Source organism: Balaenoptera musculus, chromosome 11 (genome assembly GCF_009873245.2).
Source record: "Balaenoptera musculus isolate JJ_BM4_2016_0621 chromosome 11, mBalMus1.pri.v3, whole genome shotgun sequence".
In the NCBI taxonomy this organism is placed as follows: domain Eukaryota; kingdom Metazoa; phylum Chordata; class Mammalia; order Artiodactyla; family Balaenopteridae; genus Balaenoptera; species Balaenoptera musculus.
This window is the reverse complement of record NC_045795.1, coordinates 12,673,156-12,686,076: the sequence shown is the minus strand read 5'-3', so window position 1 is coordinate 12,686,076 and position 12,921 is coordinate 12,673,156. Positions and strand designations below refer to the sequence as shown.

At 40.2% G+C, this 12,921-nt stretch overlaps 1 protein-coding gene across 7 annotated transcripts in view; it reads left to right on the top strand.

Moving 5' to 3' along the window:
• The window catches only part of ATXN1 (ataxin 1), a 396,430-nt gene that overhangs the window by 140,080 nt on the left and 243,429 nt on the right, over positions 1-12,921 (top strand). For 6 of the 7 annotated variants that reach the window (XM_036868325.1, XM_036868326.1, XM_036868329.1 and 3 more), the window contains one exon: positions 12,726-12,854. The exons of the other annotated variant lie outside the window; for it this stretch is intronic. The gene's annotated coding sequence lies outside the window, so the exon portion shown is untranslated. The remainder of the gene's footprint in view (positions 1-12,725; positions 12,855-12,921) is intronic. 7 annotated transcript variants of the gene reach the window in all.

Genomic DNA, 12,921 nt, shown 5'->3' with positions numbered 1-12,921 from the left:
ATGAGAGACATTCTTCCCCAAGGAATGTTTTCCTGCCCTGCTGCCTTGGTTGTAACTAACAGAAGGGGCGGTACACAATGCCAGCAGGGTTAAGGGGCTTGGGTGAGCACATCTGTCTTCTACCGTGGAGACACTCACCGCTGACGAAGCTCCCTTACAAAGCCCAAAGGCATTTTCCTCCTTCCACCGGAGGTGTTTATAACCTCTAATTTGCTCTCCATGGCTCTTGTAGAAAGGAGTAGGAGCTCAAAACGCTGCCACGGGGCCGCCATGGGCTGGTGTCCCAGGGCGATGGCACTCCCCTGTGGGTGCTGGGATGCGGATGGGGAGGAGGAAGGATTGGGGTTGGAGCAGCAGCCCCTGGGTCCCGCCCTCCGCCCTGCTCCCTGGAGGTGTGTGCCTGGGTCAAGGGGACAGCCAATCAGGGAGCGGGAAGGGGCCGCGTGGCAGTAAGTGGAGGAGAGGAGATGAACTCGTGGGCGGGTGGTCCAGCGTCAGAACAGGTCCTTTGCAAGATCTTACACTAAAAGCTTAGCTTTTTTGTTCTCCGTGCCTGCCAGTGAAGAACATAGCCCTGGCGGAAGATTTGTCCTCATACCTGTTTTGCCTTGGGAAAGCGCTGCCCTTTGTGCTGCTGTAGTGTTTGATGCGACCTCCACCTGGTGCTTTGAGCATGACCTCATTCCCCATAGGAATTTAAAGGGCCGGGGGGGTGGGGGTGGGGGGGGCGGACGACGACGACGGACTGGACTAATTAGTCCCTCCTTAAGCACTTACAACGAAGTACAATAATTCTCCTGAAAAGATCATCTAGTCGCTGAATAGAAAGCCAGACACACTTTTAAGGTAACATCGGAATACAAAGTCATTTTAAATAAAAGCTTTTTGTAGTTGTGGCAGAGGACTATGTTTTAATAGGATCTTTACATATCAGTGTTACAAAGGGATTCTGTAAAATGTGATGATTTTAGTACCTTTTTTTTTTAGACTTTTTTTTTTTGATGTGGACCATTTCGAAATTCTCTATTCAATGTGTTAACAATATTGCTTCTGTTTTATGTTTTGGTTTTTTGGCCACGAGGCATGTGGGATCTTAGCTCCCCCACCAGGGATGGAGCCCACACCCCCCTGCATTGGAAGGTGAAGTCTTAACCACTGGACCGCCAGGGAAGTCCCTGATTTTAGTATTTTTGCCGCTCTTGAAAGCTGCTCATAATCTGGAATTGCACCTGAGGTTACGGACACATTTTGTTTTCCTCATCCTATTTGTGGGCATCCAGCACCAGATACTAAATATCAAAACTTTGTTTACCCCGCTCTTAGTAGAAAGTCAGTGGGAGAGGAAGGAAGGAAAGGCTGATCAAGAAGGAAAGGCTGTTCTCTGAACACTACCTGGCTAGGTTCCAGATCTCTGGCCTAAACAGAGAGGGTATGACTGGTATGATTAAAATAAGGCCCCTTGGCCCTGCTTAATTAAAACAGTGTGGGAGTCTAATGAGAAGCATAATACCTCACTGATAGACAACAAAAAATCTCAAATCGGTGACTTAAGGCATTAATACCATTTGCTTGTTTGTTTGACTTTTTATCACATCTAGATGTTCAGAGACACCCATTGTATAGGTGAAGGTGCCCAACGCCACCTTCTCCCCTCACTGTCTGCTTTTCACAGGTCTGTCTGCTTGTCGGGGTTAACCAGTAAGAAAGACACCAGAATGGAGAAGGGATGCAAAAACATGGTCAAGATAATTTAAAATTCAGAGAGTGGTTGCTACCAATAATAAATGGCCGTGGGGAAGAAAGGTGAAACTGTTGACAACAGTATTGGGTGAAGCTGACCGGGTTTCACAGACTGTTGCCCTGTTCTGTTAACAGGAACAGAACACAGACTCTGTTCCTGTCAGTCAAGAAGGCAGACTAGTTACCGTTACTCTCCTGATTAACTTCAGGGTCTGCTCTGGTGCCGTCCTGCCCTTGTTACCATTGTACCAGGAAGAGGTTCTGTTCATTGTATTCTTTGCCCCTCCTCATGCCCTTTGTTTGCTAAATCTACACTCAGACCCAGCCAGGTCTGTAGATACCTGGGGGAAAGATGTAGAACTGGATGATTTGGACCTCACACTTGCAGAACAGTAGCCTCCAGCTTTGACCTTGATCTTTTGGGAGGGAAGAAGCCTTTTTCCTCTAAACCTAAGCCTGGCAAAACCTAATTACAAAGGTTTTAAAAATTTTTTTGCTGTTTTAAAATAAAAGCTCATAAAGCTTTTCTTCATCTACTTCAGTTATTTATCCCTCTGTTTCTCTCTTTTTTTTTCTTCCACGTCTTTATTGGAGTCTAAATGCTTTACAATGTTGTGTTAGTTTCTGGTGTACAATAAAGTGAATCAGCTATATGTATACATATATCCCCATATCCCCTCCCTCTTGTGTCTCCCTCCCACCCTCCCTATCCCACCCCTCTAGGTGGTCACAAAGCACCAAGCTGATCTCCCTGTGCTATGCAGCTGCTTCCCACTAGCCATCCATTTTACATTTGGTAGTGTATATGCCAGTGCTGCTCTCTCACTTCATCCCAGCTTTCCCTTCCCCCTTCCCGTGCCCTGAAGTCTGTTCTCCATGTCTACGTCTTTATTCCTGTCCTGCCACTAGGTTCATCAGTACCACTTTTTAAAATTCCATATATATGCATTAGCATACGGTATTCGTTTTTCTCTTTCTGACTTACTTCACTCTGTGTGACAGATTCTAGGTCCATCCACCTCACTACAAATAACCCAATTTCGTTCCTTCTTACGGCTGAGTAATATTCCATTGTATATATGTGCCACATCTTCTTTATCCATTCATCTGTCAGTGGATACTTAGGTTGCTTCGATGTCCTGGCTATTGTAAATAGTGCTGCAGTGAACATTGTGGTACGTGGCTCTTTTTGAATTATGGTTTTCTCAGGGTATATGCCCAGTAGTGGGATTGCTGGGTCATATGGTAATTCTATTTTTAGTTTTTTAAGGAACCTCCGTACTGTTCTCCATAGTGGCTGTATCAATTTACATTCCCACCAACAGTGTAGGAGGGTTCCCTTTTCTCCACACCCTCTCCAGCATTTATTGTTTGTAGATTTTTTGATGATGGCCCTTCTGACCGGTGTGAGGTGATACCTCATTGTGGTTTTTATTTGCATTTCTCTAATGATTAGTGATGTTGAGCATCTTTTCATTCATTTGTTGGCCATCTGTGTATCTTCTTTGGAGAAATGTCTATTTAGATCTTCTGCCCATTTTTGGATTGGGTTGTTTGTTTTTGTGATATTGAGCTGCATGAGCTGCAGTATTTTGAGATTAATCCTTTGTCAGTTGCATCATTTGCAAATATTTTCTCCCATTCTGAGGGTTGTCTTTTCGTCTTATTTATGGTTTCCTTTGCTGTGTAAAAGCTTTGAAGTTTCATTAGGTCCCATTTGTTTATTTTTGTTTTTATTTCCCTTACTCTAGGAGGTGGGTCAAAAAGGATCTTGCTGTGACTTATGCCATAGAGTGTTCTGCCTATGTTTTCCTCTAAGGGTTTTATAGTATCCGGCCTTACATTTAGGTCTTTAATCCGTTTTGAGTTTATTTTTGTGTATGGTGTTAGGGTGTGTTCTAATTTCATTCTTTTGCATGTAGCTGTCCATTTTTCCCAGCACCACTTATTGAAGAGGACTTCTCTTCTCCAGTGTATATTCTTGTGTCCTTTGTCAAAGATAAGGTGACCATATGTGCGCGGGTTTATCTCTGGGCTTTCTATCTTGTTCCATTGATCTGTATTTCTGTTTTTGTGCCAGTACCATACTGTCTTGATTACTGTAGCTTTGTAGTGTAGTCTGAAGTCATGGAGCCTGATTCCTCCAGCTCTGTTTTTCTTTCCCAAGATTGCTTTTGCTACTCGGGGTCTTTTGTATTTCTATACAAATTGTAAAATTTCTTGTTCTAGTTCTGTGAAAAATGCCATTGGTTATTTGATACAGATTGCATTGAACCTGTAGATTGCTTTGGGTAGTATAGTAATTTTCGCAATATTGATTCTTCCAATCCAGGAGCATGGTATATCTCTTTATCTGTTTATGCTATCTTTGTTTTCTTTCATCAGTGTTTTATAGTTTTCTGAGTACAGATCCTCTGTTTCTCTCTTAATATTGAAGGAAATTAAAGAATTCTCTCAATTTGCCATACTTTTGTGTAGCTTAAGTTTGTACATGACTTCCTGTTCCAAGTGGGCAGTTTTGGTCCCTGGGACCCTTAGTATTCTAGATCATTCTTTGACACCTTTGGTAGCCGCCTTGCTTAAGAATTGAATGATTGGGGGCTTCCCTGGTGGCGCAGTGATTGAGAATCCACCTGCCAATGCAGGGGACACGGGTTCGAGCCCTGGTCTGGGAAGATCCCACACGCCACGGAGCAACTGGGCCTGTGAGCCACAACTACTGAGCCTGCGCGTCCGGAGCCTGTGCTCGGCAACAAGATGGGCCACGACAGTGAGAGGCCCGCGCACCGCGATGAAGAGTGACCCCCACTTGCCGCAACTAGAGAAAGCCCTCGCACAGAAACGAAGACCCAACACAGCCAAAAATAAATAAATAACTAAATTAATTTAAAAAAAAAGAATTGAATGATTGGGAAATAAAGCCATGTGGAGCCTTCAAATCATTCATCCTCAGTCTAGTCTAAGTGACTAGTTAATGCCCCATTTGAAGGTGGAAAAGTAAACGTATCTTAGGAAGTAGTTCTCATTTGCTTTGTTTAGTGAGGAACAAAATATAAACTCACCAGTGTGAGAGAGAGGTATATGATGTTTATTTCTTTATGAATATTCATAACTTGGGCCAATAAAATAAGAACACCAGCTTTAGATCACCATAGCTCTCCTTGATTTTAAAATGTTTTCACAGTTTAAAAAATGATGGGGTGTACTGCTGGTAGGAGTGTAGATTGGCATAGCCATTTTGGAAAACAATATGGCAGCATTGTGTAAGAGTGAATATTCATATACAATGACCCAGTCAATCCATTCCTAGGCAGTACCCCAGAGAAACTTTGCTTATGTGTATTGTTTCTACTGGAAACAGCATTGTTTCTAGTAAAATAATTAAATAAAATGAACACTAGAAACTAAAAATTTTAAAAATCCATTAGCAGAACACTGAAAAATTCACACATAAAAATTTTAAAAATCCATTAGCAGAACACTGAAAATTTCACACATAAAAATTTTAAAAATCCATTAGCAGAACACTGAAAAATTCACACAAGGGATATTATACAGCAGTGAAAATGAACAACCCACAGCTGCTACCAACAGCATAGTTAAATCTTAGAAGCAACATTGTGTGCAAAAAAACTAGCCACAGAAGTCTACATATAATAAGATAGAATTATTTATAAAGTTCAGAATCAAGCAAAATTAAATGATATATTTTAGGGAATGATACAAAGTTCAGGATTGTGGTTACTGCTGGAGAAGAGGTGGGGGAGAGCTTAGGGAAGTAGCAGACAGGTATATGCATCGTTACTGGTAATGTCTTAAATGAGATGGTACGTTTATGGGTGTTCATTTTATTGCTATGCTTCATAGATTATATACATGTTGTGTGCATCCTTTTGTAGATTTCAAATTTTGCATAGTACAAAAAATATTTTTGGGTTAAAAATTATTTTCCAGCTTTATTGAGGTACGTTCAGCTCTACGGAAGTTTAGGGTGTACAGCATAATGATTTGACTTTACATGTATTGTGAAATGATTACCACAATGTTTAGTTAACATTCATCATTTTGTATACATACAAAAAAGAAAAAGAAAGAATTATTTTTTCCTTGTGATGAAAACTCTTAGAATTTACTCTATTAAAAACTTTCATCTATATCATACAGTTGTGTTAAGTATAGTCATCATGTTGTACATTATTACATTTGTAAAATACAAATATTTTAAGGTGATAGCATAAACCAGAATTTCCCCTTGTTGCTCCCATATTCTACCTATTTCCTATCATAGTCCCTTTTTTAAAAAAGTAATTTTATTTAATTAATTAATTTATTTTTTGGCTGTGTTGGGTCTTCGTTGCTGCGCGCGGGCTTTCTCTAGTTGTGGCGACCTGGGGCTGCTCTTCGTTGCGGTGCGCGGACTTTTCATTGCGGTGGCTGCTCTTGTTGCGGAGCCTGGGCTTTTCACGCGTGGGCTTCAGTGGTTGTGGAGTGCGGACTCAGTAGTTGTGGCTCGCAGTCTCTAAAGCGCAGGCTCAGTAGTTGTGGTGCACGGGCTTAGTTGCTCTGCGGCATGTGGGATCTTCCTGGACCAGGGTTCTAACCCATGTCCCCTGCATTGGCAGGTGGATTCTCAACCAGTGCACCACCAGGGAAGTCCCTATAGTCCCTTTTCATAGTCCCCAGTGTCTTGACATTACACACGAGTGTTTAAAAGATGTGGTATGACAGGGAAATCCTTGGGGTCCTTTGGGTGGCTGAGGATATAGGGTGAAGCTGACAATAACCCCGAAGTGGGATGAGATAGGAGACACAGAAGCCCTCTACTCCTCTTCCTATGTAATGCCTAGAGAATCTTGGGTCATGGAGAAAAGAGAGCCCATTAAGTAAGGTTTGGCGTGATCTTCTGGAAACTCCATATTTATTGTCCCAATGGTGATGAATAGTTCCGAATGTGGACGATCAGCTTGGATAGCTTATTAGGAGAAACTTGTTCTTTTGCTGCCCACTGTTCTTTTCTGAGCAGAACGTGGCCTTGAGTGAGGAGGGATTTGGCATGTGTATAATGATGTCATAGGTGACACAGCCAGGCAAACTATCACAGAGGCTCAGTCTTGAAAAATTAAAAGGCGATATGTGAGAGATTGGTCCATGTGGGAATAAGAATGACAATGAAAGTGGAAAACGTGTGCCAGGACTGGTGTGGTGCTCCTCTGGGTACCAAAGTTCTCTCCTGCTCAGATGCATCATCACTAAAGTGCTGGCCGGTCTTGGAAGGGGAGGGCAGACGTCTCCAGGGGGTCCTCGGCTTACTCTTGAGCAACTGCATAGAGTAATGTGTGGCGTGTGGTGGAGGTTGAGTCTTCCTCTGGATTTCCATTGAAGGAGTGTGTGGAATCAATAGCCAACTGCACGTTTGTCCTGAGAACACCCAGAGGCCACTGTGTGGCTTGGTATTTTTCAGACTAATTCTCCAAGAGGAAAATGTGCAGAATGTCTGTTTTCTAAAATAGTTTCAACATTTTTTATGCAATGCTGATGCATCTGGAAGTGAAAATGCTAAGAGTTTCATTTCACTAAAAATGGATTTTTTTTCTTTAACCTTTAACTTTAGATCACAAGTAGCAACATTTTCACCATAGTCTGAAGGGTATCAAAATGTGTGTGTTCGTTGACACATCGAACCAGTCTTTACTGAGAATATTAATGTGCAAAGGAATGTGCAGTTTGTTATGAAAAATGCAGAGACCTGATAATGACTCTTAGGATCTCACGGTGTAGAGAGGGAAATGGGTCATTCATTACATGACAGGACAAATAACAGTATATGTGGAAGCATGTCACAGAGGAGGTGACATCTGAGCTGAATCTTAAAGGAAGAGTAACATTTGAATTAGTAAGAAGGGCATTCCCAGTTGAGGGACCAGCATAAATAAAGAGGAATTTTGCCTTGTAAATTTCTAAGATTTCACCAGATTTTATGACACAAACACAAGAATCATGATAATGAAATTAACAGGAAATTCAGAGAAATATTATCTAAGTAAATTAAAACTTTTTTTTTTTTTTTTTTTTTAAATTTGTTTGTCCTACGTTTTCATCTTAATTATGTTGCAAAGCACAATAGATTTGCATTATGTTAAACTGGTTAATAGTTGTGCCCAATGAATAGAATTATAATTCAGTTAATTCAGTTTAAAAGTAGTTTAATATCCTACTGGTAAAACAGTTAAGAATTTAGCATTTAAGTAAATTTAGATAATTTAGAGTTTAGATAAATTTAGATAAAATAGAAGTTTGGGGTTAACAGATACACACTACTATATATAAAATAGGTAAACAACAAGGACCTACTGTATAGCCCAGGGAACTATATTTAATATCTTGTAATAACCTATAATGGAAAAGAATCTGAAAAAGAGTATATATATACGCACACACATATGTATACGTATAGATGAATCACTTTTCTGTATACCTGAAACTAACACAACATTGTAAATCCATTATGCTTCAATAAAAAAAAGAAAAAAAGAAGTTAGCATTTTTATATTTCCCCTTTGTAACTCTATTACTTCTCAGAAAATGGTTAAGCCCCAATTAGAAATCTAACTTGCTTTGGGTTTTATCATTTATCACAGAGATAAAGATGAATTGAGAATAGAAATCTCAAAATGCAATAATGATAGTACCTTATATTTCAGTAGCACACAGTATATATAAAATTGTTCAGTATTTGTTATTTAAATTCAGCAAGTGTGCAACAGAAAGAGCAATATAAGACTAAATTATAAGTTTGCTTTGCAGAATAAACTATTGCCAGTATATTCTGCTCAACTGTGTAATGGTGGCATTTGTAAACAGTTCATTCTTACATTATTTTTCCTAAAAAACCTGTTGCAGAATTATCTTGCTTCTTTCCCCCTCTTTACAGAGTCTGTTAAATTTTAGCAATTCTAAATCAGAATAGCATCTAATAGACAACACGTGGAATGTGTTGGCTGATAATTCAAACGTTTTTATGGCATATTCATTAGACAAATACATAATATTTATATTTATAAAGTCTGTCCAGTAATTAAAAGAAATGGATGAATATGTATCACTATCTTGTTTTTTTATCAAAAGAAATTCACAATAAGTGTTTCTAATTATTTCAGCTAAACGTTTATAGCGCTTGAATGATAATATTTGTTGTTTCTATCGTTTAGATTTTATAGATAATTTTTGGACAGAAATGCTTCTTTCCTGTTGAAGTGTCTGTGCCTTTACACATACATTGCAGATTACTGAAACAATAATTTGCCCTTCAGCTGTAGTGAATAAAACTCTCCTTTATCCTTAGTTTGCTGAGGACCTCTCTGATCACCTTTCTATGGCCTTACAGAGATGCTAATGCTAATTAATGTTTTAATAGGAAAAAATGTTGGCAAATAAAACTGTTAAATTTGAAGCATGAATTATAAATTCACCTTGGTTGCCCTAATGATAATGTTTATAGAGTGCTTCCAGTATGCTGAACTCTGTACTAAATATTTTACTTATGGAGACTTCCCTGGTGGTCCAGTGGTTAAGACTCTGCCCTTCCACTGCAGGGGGCATGGGTTTGATCCCTGGTTGGGGAACTAAGATCTCGCATGCCGTGCAGCCAAAAAAAAAAAATTTTTTTTTTTTACTTATATTTACTTTTATATATATATAATATATATACTTATATATATTATTATGTGTATGATAATATATACACTTATATATTATTTGAATATAAATATTTTACATAATATGCTTATATATTATTATATGCATATGGTAATATATATACATATATATTATTTAATTTTCCCAATTACTGTGTGAGGTGGGTGTTATTATGCCCATTTTACAGATGAATTTGTAACCATTATGCCTCACAACATTTAATAATAATTTAAATATACTATATTAATAATATATTGATATTTTAAATATGCAACTCTGGAGCTTTACACATATTTCATATATCTGTAAACTTTCTTTTGTTCATTCAACAAATATTTATTTACTGACTATTTATGTGCCAGGCTGCTATGCTAAACTCTGGGGAGAGTGGGATGAGGCGGTACCCACCCCCTCTTGCCTTTAAGGGACTTAACAATGTACTGGGAGAGATGAACTTGCCTAAGACACAAGTAGAAGAAAATATGATAATTGCTTTAATAGGAGTAGGTACAGGGTATTGTAGAAAAATGGGAGAAGGGGACCTCAGCTCCCCAGAAGGTTTAAGAGAGGTCTTCACAGACAATCAGCCCTAGCTCTGAAACTTGAAGCGTGAATCTGAGTTTGAAAAGATGATCAGAGGGAAAAGTGCAGAGGGAAAAGAATAGACCAGGGTGTGGGCAGGAGCCGGAACCAGGCAGGCTTGGTCAGGGAGCTACAGGGATTCAGAGGGGCTGAGTGTCAAGTGCAGCTGGAGGAGGGCCATCGTGGCTGAGGTCAGATCACAGGAGGCTGGCCTGCTGTTCTCAGGAGGGCGGACCTTGTCCTCTGTGTGTTGAAAAGCCATCAGAAGACTGATGCAACAAACACTCATTAAATTATGAGAAGGGATGTCCTTCTCCCCACCCTCCCTCCTCTTCTCATTTATTCATTCAACAGATTTTTAGTGAGTGCCTATAACATGCCCAGCATTGTGTTGAACAATGAGGATAAAAGCATGAGCAAGAACTTGACACAGTTCTGCCTTCCTGGAACTTACTAATTAGTGGGGGAAACAAGCATTCATCGTGAATTTAGCAAAAAAAAAAAAAGTAAAATTACAAAGGTGACCAGTGTAACAAGGGAGAGAGTGATTCTGTAAAAGCATGTAGTAGGGGGTAGTGACCTGGCCGAGGAGGTCAGGAAAGGCTCCCTTGAGGAGAAGAGGACTGAGCTGAAGGAGGAAAGAGTACAAGGTCATTTGATGAAGAAGGTGGGTGATTCGGGGAGAAGTCTCAGCAAGGAGGAGATCATGTGCAAAGGGTCTGAGGCCTAGAAGAGCTAGGTACTTTTCAGGAATGAAAAGTAAGGCAGAGGAGCTGCATGCAGGCTGGAAAAGAATGGAAGGGCTGCATCCCACTGGGCCCTGGGAGCCATGGTCAGAATCTAAGCTCTGTAGAAAGCCACTGCAGTGCTTTGGGCAGGTGCTGAGGATGGGCTGTAGGAGAAGGGGCTGTAGGGTGGCAGGGGAGGAAGCAGGGAGACTAAATGGGAGGCCAGCAGAATAGTCCAGATGAGTCGGGATGGTGGGCAGCCTGGAGCGGAGGTGGTGGTCGGGAGAGAAGGGGAAGGGTGTGTGCTGGTGGCAGACTCAATGACTGGTTGGTTGGGAATGGGGCATAGTTTGGAAAGGACGATGTCAGGGTGATGTCGGTGCCATCGCTGAGCTAGGGAAACATAGGAGGGGGCAGAACCCCCTCTGCTTGGATTTCCAGAAAACGTCAGGAGAGGTGGAGAAAGACATCAAAAGGAATTGAGATTGGAGGTTGGCCTTGAAGAATGAGTAGGCATTTTCTAGTTGGCAAGGAGGGGAAGGGCTTGCTAATCAGAGGGCATGGCAGGTTCAGAGGCACAGAGGCATAACCAGAATAGTGCAAACAAATAATGGCATACGTACGCAGGTACAAAAGGGACATTAATGTGTGACCCATAAATAACTGTTGATTTCTTGATACGCCCATGTCTATTTTGTACGCAGTCATCCTAAGACCTATAGTAGGTAGAGTTTGTAAATAGGTTAAAATGTTTAAGTGGTTTTTTTATTCCATGGACATAATATATAGAAATTCCTCTCTTCCATATTTTAAAGTAAGGATTCACTTATGGCTCTTGATTTTATCATCTGCCTTCTTTCTAATGAAATTTAGCCATTTGGGTAGGACTTCAACTTTAGGTTTTTCCTTAGTGTTTTGGCATCTGGATTTGGGATTAATCGACATTTTAAATTTACTGAAATAACTATAAATTTACTCCTGATGGAAATATGATCATGTTGATTTCAATTTAGCTTGGAAACTAAAATCAAAGGACAATCAAATCCAAAAAGAGTTAGTTAATGCTAAGACGTAGGTGACATATTGACTCTGGGGAAAAATAAGGTGACATTGAATTAATATTTAACTTTTTTATAATAAGTACAAGAGTGTTGATAATCAGATCAATTTTGGAGACGTGATATAGCACTGGAATTATGAGCATAGCTTGCGTGAAAGATAGTAGCTTAAATACTGCCTTTAACATCTGCTAGCCCTACAAATGCCCAGTTTTCTTGTCAATAACAGAGATAATAATGATTACTAGCTACCTCACAGGGTGCGGTGGAGTGGAGTATTGTATGTAAAGCATTTGCACAGTGCCAGGAACATAGTCAGTGTTCAATAAATGTCCGTGATGACTTTGGGTATCAGTGATACTGTGCTTCACCTGGGTCATCAACAGAGGGGCACGTACAGTTTCTAAAGTGAAAGTCAGGCTGTTATGGTAAATACATGTACCAAACTTGCTTACCTTTGTGGCTAGAAAGAATCTTAGAAAGCGTCAGATTCAGTAATGTTTCTGACATTTTCTGGGGAAGAACTAACTGTTTTTCATTTCTCAGAAGTTTTGGGATCAATAGGCAGAGAAGGAGGGGAAGGAATAGGGTTATTTTGATGGTGTTATTCCTAAGGTCAGGAGATGGGCTGGGAAGCAACCCCCCTTGGCAGGCAGAGCCCTCTCATCCTCAGAGATGAGGACCTGCTATGTGTCTGCTTGCTGAGTTTTTGGTATTCTGAATTGTCGTGTGTGTGTTGTCTCTGTGTGTGTGTGTGTGTGTGTGTGTGTGTGTGTGTACATGTGTGTGAGAGAGAGAGAGAGAGATAGGGAGGGAGAGAGATTATGCAAATATGTTTTTCTTTTCTGAGAATTCAGCTAATGTGAATGAAGACCACAGAAAACTGCCTAACTCAGTGGGAATATTGTTTTTGTAATTACAGGTCTAGGCTTTTTATATTGAGTTTCTCTACTGTCTCCCCTTCTGCTCAAGCAAAATCTGTGTGAAAAGATCTGCTGGGAAGGAGCTGACTGCTTATGATTCTCCATTGTGATGAAAGCACGTGGTACAGGTAAATATCTCCGAAATCTTTAACCGAAAATAACTATCATTTGATTGTAAAATCTCCAAGGTAGTGG